This window comes from Pelodiscus sinensis, chromosome 3 (assembly GCF_049634645.1).
Source record: "Pelodiscus sinensis isolate JC-2024 chromosome 3, ASM4963464v1, whole genome shotgun sequence".
Lineage (NCBI taxonomy): Eukaryota > Metazoa > Chordata > Testudines > Trionychidae > Pelodiscus > Pelodiscus sinensis.
Genome location: NC_134713.1, coordinates 21,788,918 through 21,803,536, shown reverse-complemented (window position 1 = coordinate 21,803,536; position 14,619 = coordinate 21,788,918). Strand labels below are relative to the sequence as shown.

General features: G+C 42.9%; 1 long non-coding RNA gene across 3 annotated transcripts; it reads left to right on the top strand.

The window, feature by feature from the left end:
• Positions 1–510: 510 nt before the first annotated feature.
• LOC142827564 (uncharacterized) lies at positions 511–11,782 on the top strand. Of its 3 annotated transcripts, XR_012902238.1 has the most exons (5): positions 511–920; positions 4,155–4,539; positions 6,697–6,720; positions 7,325–7,439; positions 11,444–11,782. It is a non-coding gene; the product is annotated as an uncharacterized LOC142827564 (long non-coding RNA). The 3 variants fall into 3 exon arrangements; XR_012902237.1 differs by lacking the exon at positions 6,697–6,720 and having other exon boundaries at positions 7,325–7,402; XR_012902236.1 differs by lacking the exon at positions 6,697–6,720.
• The last annotated feature ends 2,837 nt before the right edge of the window (positions 11,783–14,619 follow it).

The following is a 14,619-nucleotide window of genomic DNA, read 5'->3' as shown; positions in this document are numbered from 1 at the left end:
ACCCAGCAAGTGGCTCTTCTTCAGCAAGGACAGGGGCCAGGAAAAGATTCACATTGTTCCACTAAGGGTACGTCTAGACTACATGCCTCTGTCGCCAGAGGCATGTAGATTAGGCTACCAGGCATAGGAAAATGAAGCGGCGATTTAAATAATCGCCGCTTCATTTAAATTTACATGGCTGCCGCGTTGAGCCGACAAACAGCTGATCAGCTGTTTGTCGGCTCAGCGCGATAGTCTGGACGCTCCCCTGCCGACATCAAAGGGAGTTGTCAACAACCCAGGTATGCCTCATCCCAGGAGGCATACCTGGGTTGTCGACAACTCCCTTTGATGTCGGCAGGGGAGCGTCCAGACTATCGCGCTGAGCCGACAAACAGCTGATCAGCTGTTTGTCGGCTCAACGCGGCAGCCATGTAAATTTAAATGAAGCGGCGATTATTTAAATCGCCGCTTCATTTTACTCTGTCGGGTAGCCTAATCTACATGCCTCTGGCGACAGAGGCATGTAGTCTAGACGTACCCTAAGACACAACTAGTCTAGCAGGCTTCAAGGAAAGGGGGTGAGGTGTCTACCTCCAATTTACATATAAGCTGAAAACAGTCCTCAGACAGCAAAGGGAGAAACAGAGGAGACAAAGGCCATCTGGATCTCAGGATGCACCTTTCCACACTAGACACACTGTCACCTTATTCTCAGCTGAAAACACTTGGGGGGGGGGGGGGGGCTGAACTGTACCAATGATAGGCACATGCCCCAGAATACGCACCCCTCCCAATCACTGTTCATCTCTTTCTTTGCTCTTGAGAAGACAAAAGGAGCCACCCTTGGGCTGGAGGGGAAGGGATCCTGACCTGACGTGATCAGGAACATTGTTGGAAGCCTAGGGTGAGACACTTTTCTTGGAATACCACCTTGTTTGGTAAGTGAAGCACTGGAGTGTTTTATTTGCTTATTTCTTGTGATCATTTTTTACTTTTATGCCTCACTGCTTGTATCCAGCTAGCTAGTGTATAGTAAAAGTAAATGACTTCAGTGCTGTTAATGTAATGCTTCAGGTACTGGTGGTACAAGAGACCCTAGCACTGTATATTCCTGCTATCTGTGCATTATAGCTTGCTTAGCCAACTGGTCTTCAATAATAAGTACAATTCTGTGCTTGAAAATGACTAAATATTTTCATGCAAGCTTTCAGAAAATGTCCAGATAAGGCATTGCTCTACCATCAAATATCACTACTGATAGTAGAAACTTCATCTGTCTCTATGGGAAGATATCTTCCCTTTCTGTTAGAGAACACAGTCAGAAAAAACTCTGGTCAGAATGCAAATCTCTTGCTCATACAGATGAGCAGTTACTCCCACAAGAAGTTCCATTAAAGTCACTACTCATCTGACTAATGCTTCACCAAAATGACTAAGGAATTCATAACTTAGCCATAAGTGAAACTGTTCTGAGTGGGAGAAAAAAAAGACTCTTATGAATCTTGGCGAGTGTTCTAATGTCAAAATTGCTCTTTCAGGACTCATTACTTTTTTCACTTTATAAAAGGTCAAAAAAAATTGAAGGTGAAAGAGAAGCATCTGGCTAAGTGAATAATGAAGGTCAAAACAGCAGTAGCTTCTGAAAGGGACAAGAAAAATACTTGGGCTAATAAAGGTTTTGCTGCTATTTGTGATGAATCATTCAAAAAGTAATTTGTCTCCTGTATTCAGAGGAACATAATTTAAATGAAAGTTCCCAACACCATCCTGAAAAAGAAAAAAGGGTTTGAGTGTACATATGTCTTGTAACCTTTCTACAGCTTCAGTGAAATAGAAATTCGTGAATTATATGAACCTTTAAAAATAATCTGTTTTTACAACTTCTGCTTCCTTTCAGATCTTCTGTAGTGCAAAAGGCTACTTGCATTTTATTGTGGTTTAAATGCAAGTACAGATTCTGCTTTGTAAATCATTATGAAACACTGAATGTGATGCTGCCAGTTTATATTTATTGGAACTGCATCAGTGTTTTTATTTAACTTCAGCCAGATACTAGAACAAAAAAGCATTGATGATAGATAATCTAATTGTCCCTAACAGTTAGCCCTCACAGAGAAGCAGATTGACTCTGGTTGGTGTGATTAGTGGGAGATTGATCCTTGAAATGATAGAAGCACACAGGCAGGCATAGAAAGAGCAAAGGTATGGTTGGGTTTTTTTGTAAAGTACAATGAGCAATGGTAGGGTTATTATCAGAGGGGCTAAGAGGTGAGGTTGTTCTGGGTTTGCTTAACATGAAATAGGAAGTGTTGGCCAGACTATAGAAGGGATGCAACTTCATGCTCCAAGACAATGCCATTTGAATTCCTCATGGCTGCATAAGGGTCACAAATAAGAGTGAAAGACAGGATAGAGCAGGGCCCCACCAACCCAGGCTGAAACTCTCTGGCTTTGGCCCAGGACAGTGGGGCCTTGGGCTTCACCCCCACATTCAGCAAGTCTAAGCCAGTCCTTTTGACCCCATTAAAATGGAGTCATGACCCACTTGCAGGTTTGACAGCTGCTGGTATAGAGGTTAGGGTGCTACCCAAAGACCTGGATCCAATTCCCTCCTCTTACGTGGATTTCCAGTGTGACCTTATATTAGGTTGGATATTAGGTTAAACACTGAAATAAATTGCCCAGGGAGGTTATGGAATCTCCATCACTAGAGATATTTAAGAGCAGGTTAGAGAGACATCTATCAAGAACAATGCTTGGTCCTGCTTTGAGGGCAGGAGACTGGACTTGGTGAGCTCTCAAGGTTCCTTCCTGTTCTAGTGTTCTATGATTCTATAAAGCTATGTCTACTTTGGGAGGTTTTTGCACAAAAACAGCTGTTTTTGCACAAAAACCTGTGGGGTGTCCACACCTCAAATATGCTTTTGCACAAGGAAATCAAGAGTAACACGGCATAAGAGAGGGCTTTTTCCATCATAGGTAAACCTCCTTTTTCGAGGCATAACTCCCTTTTGTGCAAGAGTTGTTGCAGAAAAAGGCAAATGTGGATGTTACAGAGGGGTTTCTTGTGCAAGAAATCCCTATTGGAAAAAGCACAGGTGCTCTGATGCCCATTCTGTGAATGGTCATCAGAGCTTTCTTGCGCAATAGCATCCAGGCAGCATGGACTCTCTCTTGAGCAAAAGCACATCGCTTTTGCAATGTGCTTTGAGGTGTGGATGTGCTCTTCCGCAAGAAGTTTTTGCGCAAAAACTCTTGCACAAAAGGCTTCTTGCGCAAGAAGCATGTAGTGTAGATGTAGCCTAAGTGTCTTGGGTCCATAGACTGGACCCATGAGGCTTCCACTACTGTGTTTAGAACTAGCTGTGGAGGCATTGCTTTTAAATAGCACTATGGGCTCTGAAGTGCTTCCCTCCCGCATGCTTCAAAACCCAAACTCTAGCCCAATATCTACACAGCTATTTTTTAATGCTACAGTGTGATTCCCCCACAAACTCAAGTCTGTCAGTCCAGGCTTGGAGGCCTGCTGCTGCAGATTGTGTAGTCTGGGGGCGAGCAATAATTTTTGAAGGGAGGCCACTTTCCAAATTTCGGAAGTGGTCATGGGCTACCCCAGAAGGGGCAGGGCCTTGGACGGAAGGGGCGGGGCTTTGGATATGTAAGCAGAGGCTGAACTGCTGCTTGCTGTCAGCCAGCTAAAAGGAGGGCTGGGTGTGCCCACTACAGTTGTTTAGCTCTGCAAGGTAATTAACTGTTAACTGTTGACATGTAAATACTGCTCAGAAGAGAATCTGAGGTGTGGCTATGTAAATCCCATTCAGCCAGGGCTGATGGAAGGTTCAGTATTGGAATGGAATGTGGAGAATTGTATATAATTTGGGACTGTTGTGGGGGTCACTAATCATGCTGCCCCTAAATGTGGGAACTGTAAAACATGCCACCAGTGCTTGCAGGAGAGACACCATCATCATGGTAAGAGGTCTCGGAAGAACAAGTCTCCCCCCTTCCAGAGTTGAGTAAACAGAGCTGGGGGAAAGGGTTAAAAGGTTTGAGTCAGCCTGCTTCACACCTGCCAGGTGTGAGCTGTAAGACTAGCCCAGCCTGCACCTTTCCCCCTTTGTTTTAAAGAGAGACCTAAAGCAGACTCCCTGAGAAGTCTTTTCTTTTGCTAGTCCAGTGAAAGCTGGATTCATTTGCCAGTCCAGCTGGTGGCTAAAGAGCTGAAATCACTGAGAGCTGAAATCACTGGTTTGGCTGAGTGCCAGACCTGTTGCACCAGTGAAGTAGCGGCAACCAGCGGCGTGGTGTGGAGCGGCGGCAGGCGAGGAGCGGCCATCAGCAGCGTGGTGTGGAGCGGCGGCAGGCGAGGAGCGGCCATCAGCGGCGTGGCATGGAGCGGCGGCAGGTGAGGAGCGGCAACCAGCGGCGTGGCGTAGAGCGGCGGCAGGAGAGGAGCGGCCATCAGCAGTGTGGTGTGGAGCGGCGGCAGATGCCCAGTGGAGCGTCCAGAGGTGTGGAACGAGACTGCTGGTGGAGCGTGGCGGAGTTCCGTATAAAGTGCCCCCTATCTATTCCCCAACCCCCGTTTCTACCCGGGTTGGGAGGTGAAACCCTGCGGGTGAACTTTGGGACTCTGGGTGGCACGGACCAGGGACAGAGACCTTTGGGGTGTTGGACTTTTTGGACTTTGGGCTATTCTTGGCTGGGGTGGGGGCTTGGCTCACGTTTGGGGTTATGAACTCTGTTTGTGGTGTTTTCCCCCAAGTTAATGCCGTATGACTTCTCTTTCTGTTTCACTAAATGTTTCTTTCCTACACTCAGACTCAGTGCTTGCGAGTGGGGAAGCATTGCCTCTCAGAGGCGCCCAGGGGTGCATGCATTTCCCAGAATACTGGGTGGGGGCTCGAGCCAGTTCTATGTGTGATGGCCCCAAGATATTGAACCCAGCCCTGGTTACTGCCAGGCCTACCCGGCAGAAGGGTTACAGATAGAAGGGGCAGGGCCAAAAGACTTCTAATGCTCCCCTGCCCACAGACCCTGGTTGGCTAGGGGATGAGGGAGTATGTGAAGTTCCCTGTAGGCACTATGCCCTCCCTGGCAGTGTAAGGAGACTTTCTGTGCTCCCTCTGTCCCCAGGCCAATGAGGCCTTCCTTCAAGGAAAGGAAGAAAGAAAGTAAAAAAAGAAACAAACAAACAGTGCAGCTGGGACGGGTCAGGTTGGGGGAACAGCAGGGCGGCCCTGGGGCAGGAGGGATAAAGAGCCTCCACTCAGTAAGCATCAGGAGGGTGGCCAAAGGTAAGGTCAGTGGGCAGGGGTAGGTTCCTGTTTGGCCTAGGGGATAGGGCATTTGCCTGGAGAGGACAGGTTCATGGGTTCAAGTTCTACCTTCCCCCAGGTCCCATCAGGACAGGTAGGAATGGATCAGGGGAATAGTTAGGCAGCCCTGGGGGAGACAGGATAAAGGGCCTTCACTCAGTAAGCATCAGGAGGGTGGTCAAAGGGAGGTTTTCCCCTTAGTTCAGGCGGCACATTCCCCTCCCAACCACTGAAAAGGGCAGGAGAGCAGACACAGTCTCTGGCTCCCTCCCCAGGCTAATAGTTCCCTGTGGTGGCACACACCCTTGGCAGGCAGAGGAAACTGCATGTTCCCAGGCCAATACTGTGTGTTTGTACATTTGGGCACAGCTTGTTTTTCAGTCTCAGAGATCAACTTTTGTGTCATCCAGCAGATGGCACTCATTGCTAGGTAGAGAAAAAGGGAAGCAAGGAGGAAAAAAATCTACTTTTTATTTGCTGAAAAATCCTGTTTATGCTCTCCTTTTAATTAACAATTATTTGGATGTCATTTTTATGATTCACTGTCACTTCGTACCTGGTATTACAATGTCTTACACAACCAGCCATAAGAAGGTGTGGGTCTGTTGTTGCTGATTAGCCACTGAAAGCTCATTGAAAGGCTTATCAAGGGCATCATGTTTAGAAACTCTTATAAAGCAGAACCTGTCGTTATGCAAGCAGAAAGTATAAAAAAAATACATGTTTAGAACCAGATTTTTAAAGATCCAATCAGGGACATGCAGATTTTCTCATTTAAGAAATCTGACCCTCAATTTATATATGATAGATGGCCCTTACAAAATTCATATAGTGTTTAAGAATATTAGTTATGCTATGTTAAATAAAACGTATGACTTACTATATGTAGAATTTCACATCTTCATACTATTTTAGAAATGTTAACATATTAACCCTCAGAAGAGGCCTGCAGGGTTAATTTGCACAAAATTAATGTCAAATACTAAATCCACTCTGATCCATATTTGTGATTATTTTACTTCCCATCAGATTAGGTGTCATATAAAACCATAGAACTGGAAGGTACCTTAAGAGGTCATCTAGTCCAGACCCCTGCACCTATGGCACCATGTATGTGGTCCCTGACTGGTGTTTGTCTAGCTCCCCCGCCCCCCTTAAAAATCTCCAATGGTGGAGATTTCACAACATTCCTAGGCAATTTTTTACAGTGCTTAGAGGAAATATTTTCTCATGTGCAACCTAAACCTCGCTTTCTACTATTTAAGCCTACTGCTTCTTATCCTACCCTTACAGGTTAAGGAGAATAGTTTTTCTCCCTCTTTTTTTTTTACTTGAAATTATATATAGACACACACACGCAAAACCTCCTGTATTTGTTTGCTTTGTCTTTCCACAGGAAGACGTCCCCGTAGTCCTTTAGGTAAATGGAGACATGACAAGTAGATTTTGAGAAGGTTGCATGCTGGCCCCCTGCCAGTCCCACAGTGTAGTGAAGAGAAGGTCATTCTGCCAGCGCTATAAAGGACATACTTCTCAGTGAGCATGGAGAAATGAACACTGGATGGCTTTTCAGATGTTCTTTAAAGTTCCCCCCTGAGAAGCTACCCTACAGTGAGCAAGTTGCATGGTATTATCTCAAACTGTAGGTCAGGTCACTGACACTTGGACACCCTTGGGTGCCAATCCTTCCTCTCTCAAGAATCAAAACTTCATGTTCTAATGACCTAGCTCCTAGGATTAGTGCTGACCCCTTAGATTCCTTGATTGGTTATACACGGTCTCCCCCAAACTCCAGGTGGGTGGGTGGTCTGTATTCCTGAGAGGTGTAGCATATAACAGACAAACAGATTTTGCACATGATCCTGGGACAGCACTCTGCTCTTTGCTCGTGAAATCGAGCACGAGAGCACTGATCATCTAGGAAACCAACACCCTGACCACAATGCCCCTCCCTCTAACTTACGAGGACCCTTATGAGTCTTTGAATTTCCACCAGATAAGCAGTATTTCTCTTTCTTCATTAGGCTCCTGCAGCAGACCGCTCCTCTCTAGCTTGAACCGGTGAAAATGAATGAAGACCCTGAATAGAGCTGCTTCCTCAGGTGACCACAGACTCTTCCCATCTGTCTATGTTGCCAGGTGACTTCTTCTCTGACAAACTAATTCTGGGTAGAAGCCAGCCTGTTGTCTTGGATGCATATATTTGCATAGGGGACTATCCAAATGTAACAAGCATCCCTTGTCAGCCCTGTATCACTACCTCCAGGAATTTCAATGCAACATGGAGGCAGAAGGAAAAGAGAAAAAGCAAAGGACTTCACATTTAAAATGGAGTTTGCAGCTTGATAAAGACACATTCAGAAAAGTTTATAATCTCACACCAAATTCATAAATTTTGCACAGAATCCCCAAATTGTCATTTCATTTATGCATTTATCCATTGGATTGAGGCTCTTAAATGTCTTCTGAAAATGAGAATCAGGCACCTATGTCATAGAGTCATAAGACTGGAAGGAACCTCAATAGGTCATCAAGTCCACTCCCTTACATTTCTGGAGGACCAAACATCATCTGTACCATCGCTGACAGGTACAGACAGATTTTTAAAAAAATCTCCAGTGATGGAGAATCCAGAGCATCCTGAGGCTTTTAATTCCAGTATTCAACCATCCTCACAGTTAGAGGGTTTTTCCTAATATCTAACTTAAACCTCCCTTGCTGTAATTTAAGCTCATTGCTTCTTGTCCTATCACCAGAGTTGAGGAGAATATTTTTTCTCCCTCTACCATTTAATACCCTTTTAGGTACTTCAGAGCTATTATTCAGCCATACTCCTTCCAAAGCAGTTATTTCCCATTTTATATATATCGAACTGATTATTCCTTCCTCCATTGAGTACTTTGCATTTATCCTTATTGAATTTCATCCTATTTACTTCAGAGCATTTCTGCAGTTTGTCCAGATCATTAGGCTTTGCACTGCTGTCTATTAAAGCTTTGCAATGTTGATCATTGTCAGAAAACTATGTGGCACACCCCAGGGCAGTTCTGAGGGCTGGGGAGGGCACACGGAAATGTGGGCAGCATTAAGGGCTGCCTGCCTCTGGCCCCTCTCCTTCAGGGAACATGGAGTCAGCCTCCCCTCCCTTGCCCAGGGACCCAACGAGACGGTTGGTTCCTCGGTCCATTCAAAATTAGTTGCCTCCTATCTTCTTCAATTGCAGTGTCTAGTCAACACAGGCTAAATAAATGCATATTTACAAAGCATGCATTAAAGATGCTCTGTCAAATCTGGCATAAAGTGACATTTTAAATCATGACTCTACCATAACATTTATAATGGTCCAACAAAATAGTTAAGCAATAGCTATCAGAGCAAAGACCATTTTGTGGAGCTTAATGAATGGCTAGGAGAACTGATGGCCTGAAACAAAGCCTTGGGCCATTAACCCCAGCCAAGTGATTAATTCCATAGGAAAAGCCTTTTGCTTTGTTCGTTATTGCTATTGTAGCTCACAGAATGTAATTAAATCTGTACTTTATCTTTACTTTTTTTTTTTTGCTCTGAAGCAATGGTGGTGCTTTGAAAGAGATAGATTTGCAAGGCCATTGCTGTTGTTATTTGATTTTTATTTTGATAATAAATCACCCCAACCACAGATGATCAATTATCACATGACGTGTCAGTTGTCTACCTAGATGGTAATACCTGCTATTTTAAAAATCAAAGAAATAGGAGTAAAAATGCTTCTACATATTTTCCTAAAAATGTCCAAGTTCTACAAAGCTACACTGATTCACATTAAATGCTGATGTCATGAAGAAAAGTCTTAGCAGTCCAATGAATAGTTATCATTGGAAAGGTTTTATTATTTTTCATTTTTCTCTTAAGTTTCATTTAAAATATTCTGATTTTAAGGGTGCATCTGCACTGCACCCTTAGCTCGGAATAAGCTATGCAATTTGAACTACACAAATTGCGTAGCTTATTTCAAGTTAATTTCTAAATAGAGCGCTATTCTGAAATGTCCCTTAATTCTTGTGGAACATTGTTTACAGGGACGTCAGAATAGCGTACTCATTATTTCAACACCGGGCAAATTAGTTGAAACAATGGTAAAGAATAAAATTGTGAAGCATGTAGACGAACATAATTTGTTGGACAAAAGTCAACATGGTTTCTGTAAAGGGAAATCCTCTCTTACTAATCTATGAGAGTTCTTTGAAGGGGTTAACAAACATGCGGATAAGGGGGATCCAGTAGATATAGTATACTTGGATTTTCAGAAAGCCTTTGACAAGGTCCCTCACCAAAGGCTCTTGTGTAAATTACATAGCCATAGGATAAGAGAGAAGGTCCTTTCTGGATTGAGAACTGGTTAAAAGATAGGAAACAAAAGGTAGGAATAAATGGCAAATTTTCAGATTGGAGAGGGGTAACTAGTGGTGTCCCCCAAGGATCAGTCCTGGGACCAATCCTTTTCAACTTATTCATAAATGATCTGGAGAAAGGGGTAAGCAGTGTTTGCAGGGTTCAGAAAAGGGCAACTAAAATGATTAGAGGTTTGGAATGGGTCCTATATGAGGAGAGGTTAAAGCGACTTGGACTTTTCAGTTTAGAAAAGAGGAGACTGAGGGGGGATATGATAGAGGTCTATAAAATCATGAGTGGTGGGGAGAGGGCCGATAAAGAAAAATTATTTATTTGTTCTCTAAATAGAAGAACTAGAGGATACCAAATGAAATTAATGTATAGCAGGTTTAAAACTAATAAAAGAAAGTTCTTCACACAGCATGTAGTCACCCTGTGGAACTCCTTGCCAGAGGAGGCTGTGAAGGCTAGGACTATAATAGAGTTTAAAGAGAAGCTAGATAATTTCATGGAGGTTAGGTCCATAAAAGGCTATTAGTCAGATCTAAAGAAGTGATTATATCCCTTTATTCAGCTCTGGTGAGGCCACATCTGGAGTTCTGCATCCAGTTCTGGCTCCGCCTCTTTAGAAAGGATGTGGACGCATTGGAGAGTGTCCTGCCGAGATCAACCAAAGTGATTAGGGGGCTGGAGTACATGACCTGTGAGAAGACGCTGAGGGATTTGGACTTATTTAGTCTGCAGAAGAGAAGAGTGAGGGTGGATTTGATAGCAGCCTTCAACTTCCTGAAGGGAGGTTCCAAAGAGGATGGAGAGAGGCTGTTCTCAGTAGCGATGGATTGCAGAACAAGGAGCAGTGGTCTCAAGTTACAGTGGGGGAGGCCTAGGTTGGATATTAGGAAAAACTATTTCACTAAGAGGGTGGTGAAGTAGTGGAATGAGTTACCTAGGGAGGTAGTGGAATCTCCATCCCTAGAGGTTTTTAAGTCTCAGCTTCACAAAGTCCTGTCTGGGATGATTCAGTTGGGGTTGATCCTCCTTTGGGCAGGGGGCTGGACTTGATGGCCTCCTGAGATCTCTTCCATTCCTATGATTCTGTGAACTATGTACTGTTCTTATTGATACTTTCCCTCCCTCTTATAGGGTGTGTCTAGACTACAGGGTTTTTTAAAAAAAAGTAGCCTCTTTTCAAAAAAACTTTCCCTACATCTAGACTAATGCTCTTTTTTGAAAGAGGCTTTTTCAAAAGTATCTTTCGAAAAAGGTGTGTAGTGTAGATGTACCCATAGTTATTACAAAAGCAAGGGTCTCGTGAAAATTTGACCTCATGGTCATCAACAAGAAAAGTCTGAGAAAGACCAGTGTAGAAGGACCTGCTAACAAGAATAAATGATTTCCAAGGAATTGCAAGAGAGTAAGTGCTGTGGTGAGGACACTGAACACAATCTATTTGCATAAAGTAACTCTATACAGTTTACATTCACCCTGGAAGATCTTTGTAAATATTTTGATTGCACCATTCATTAGAATTTGTGCAGCATATTAAAAATCTAGAAGGTAAGAGATTTTCTAATTCAAGTATCATTTATTCATATAGTCTAAGAGGTTAGTTCTAGCCTGATAAGAGATTATACAATGTCTATAGTGCCACCAAATGAACCCTTATGTAGTTTGATTACAATTTCAGGACAAAGCATTGACTCCTTGCTGCCCTAGCATGATTCATACTAACGTTAGACATTAATCTCCATTTCATTATTGTTTTTTGGCAGAAAAGAGCTGACAGATGAGGGGAAGAAGAAAAGTGACAAAAACAATATGTATAAATAAAGTCTGATAAATGGTCTGTTGTTTAGAGGTAACACATGAGATTAAGAATTATATTGAGTGAAATATAAGCCAGGTTGTTTTATACAGAGAATAAAATTGAATAAGCTGTGGTCCTGTAGCACTTTAGCCTATGTCTACACTACCAGGTTATTTCAAAATAAGTTATTTTGAACGAATAACTCCCAAAATAACTATTTTAAATAAGATTATTCCTCTTCACAGGCAGGAGTTATTCGTTCAAAATAAGAAGCCCATTATTTTGAAGTAATCAGCGTGGAAGTGCGGACACTCGCCTTGTTTCAAAATAACTCCCCACTGCAGACATGTCCTCAGAGACTAACAAAAATATATAGATAGTATCATGAGCTTTCATGGGGTCCAATCCATTTCTTCAGCTGACAAATATGGAGAAAGAGACACAGAAGTTGAATTATAAGTGAATAAGGAAAAGTTATTTACCTGTTCCCATAATATAAGAACTAGGGGCCACCAAATGAAATTAATGGGCAGCAGATTTAAAACAACTAAAAGGAATCTCTTCTTCACACAGCACACAGTCAACCTGCGGAACTCCTTGCCTGAGGAGGTTGTGAAGGCTAGGACTATAACAGGGTTTAAAAGAGAACTAGATAAATTCATGGAGTGAAAGTCCATTAATGGCTGTTAGCCAGGATGGGTAAGGAATCGTGTCCCTAGCCTCCGTTTGGCAGAGATTGGAAATGGATGGCAGGAGAGAGATTGCTTGATCATTACCTGTTCGGTTCACTCCCTCTGGGGCACCTGGCATTGGCCAGTGTCGGCAGACAGGATGCTGGGCTGGATGGACCTTTGGTCTGACCTAGTATGGCCATTCTTATGTTCTTATAAAGCAGAAAAAGAGGGGAGAAAGGGAGGAGAGAAAAAAAACCTGTCAATTAGTGTCTGTGCTTAATAATAGAGTAGGCTGTACATACCTGATATTTAGCTTTTGATGTCATTTGGGTGTTGAATATAATGGCTCATCCAGTTCATGTCTTTGTTTAAGCTGTGCTAGATAGTATCAAATTTGCATATGACAGCTAGTTCTGCAGACGCTCTCTCTAGTTGATTCCTGAAATTGCTTTGTAAGAGAATAGCCACCTTTAAATCCTAGGGATTTATGATAGATCCCTCTTCACAAACCTCTCCACAAACCATATGATTAAGAAGATCCTTAAGGGGGTGGACAGGTTGTTCCCATATGTGAGGGCACTGGTAACTCAGTGGGACCTTAATCTAGTACTTACCAAGCTTATGTCCCCACCGTTTGAGCCACTTGCCAGATGCTCACTTAAAGATTTCTCCCTTAAGGTAGCCTTTATTGTAGCGATTACCTCGGCATAGAGAGTATCCGAGCTCAGGGCTTTGATAATAGACTCGCATTACCTAGTCTTCTCAGCGGACACGGTAAGGTTGCGGCCACACCCGGCTTTCCTCCCTTTACACATGTCTCAGGACATATACTTACCTGTATTCTTTCCAAAGCTTCACCAGTTCCCCAGAGAACAGGCCCTACACTCACTCGACACAAAGAGGGCATTAGCCTTCTACATAGATAGAACTAGACACTTTCGTAAATCATCTCAGTTCTTTATTTCTTTCACGGGAAGGATGAAGGGGTTGCCGGTATCAGCTCAAAGGCTGTCTTCCTGGATCTCCTCATGTATCAGGGAATGTTATGTGTTAGCACATAAGGAACTACCCCAAGTTAAGACCCACTCCACTCAAGCTCAGTGTCTCATCGGTGTTTGTGGCACAGAAACCAAATGTTGAAATTTGTAGGACAGCCACATGGTCCTCAGTACATACATTTACATCGCACTATGCCTTTTCACAGCAAGCCAGGAATGATGCGGCTCTGGGTTCTGCGGTTCTCAGTTCAGTTCTGTTAATAAAAAAAGAGATTAATGGGTGAATAAATTTACACGTTTAAATTAATAGAAGTAAGAGTATGTGGTTACTTAAGTATGTACCTCTGACCCCGCCTCTGTATGTTTCAGCTAGGGAGTCATCTCATTCGAATGCACATGAGCAAGCACTCAAGGAAGAAAAAACAGTTACCTGTAACTGTTGTTCTTTGAGATGTATTGCTCATGTCCATTTGATTTCCCCCCTACCTCCCTTTTGTCAGAGTCTCTGGCAAGAAGGAACTGAGGAGGGGGAGGGCTGGCAGGGGTACTTATGCACTGTTATCGTGGCGCCACTCTAAGGGGCGACCTGCCAGCCCAACGGGTACCGCTGGGGAAAAAACGCTCCGGGAACCGTGCACATGGCGTGTGCACACCTCATTCAAATACACATGAGCAAGCACTCAAAGAAGAACTGATGTTTGTGGGACTCCTGTTTATGATCACATTTTCAGACATATTGGGCCATTTATAACCCATTTAATATATTCCATGTTCATTTTATATCTTTCTAATTTTCATCAAAATGTTGTACAATATCCAGAAAAATAGCATGTAGTAGTCTAAGTATATTATAAAGACACTATTATATTTACTAACCAAACTCATAATCCCATCAAAAAACTATCAAATTTGTTTTACAGAATCTATTTTTCAAAAACCCATGTTCATTTGCATTAATTCCTTCATAATAATTACTTATTAATAGAGTCCCATATCAGTTGATCTATTATCTTGTCGAGAAGTGATATCAGGTTGACAAGTCATTAATTACCCGAGTCAGAAAATATGGCACAACAACATTAGCTTTCTTCCAATCTTTCTGAACTTCCTCTGTGTTCCAGGACTCATTGGGAACCAACATTAATGGTCTAGCAAAGATCAGCCAGATCTTTTACAACTCTTGGATGTAAGATAGCTGGACCTACTGATTTTAAAACTTTAGCTTTTTTTTTGTTTAATATCTGCCAGAGATAGTAGGGAAATGGACATATACTATGCTTATAAGAAAGACATGGGAAAAGCAAATGTGGTGCATTTATTGAAAATACAACATGAAAAGCAGCATATGCATTCATTCACACACACCAGTCCTGCTGATGTTGCTATAGTTACCAATCTGTGGCTCAGACCTAACTAATGGCTGGTTAGATTGAGCCCAAGTGGAGGAACCTTCTATCAGTCATGATCTG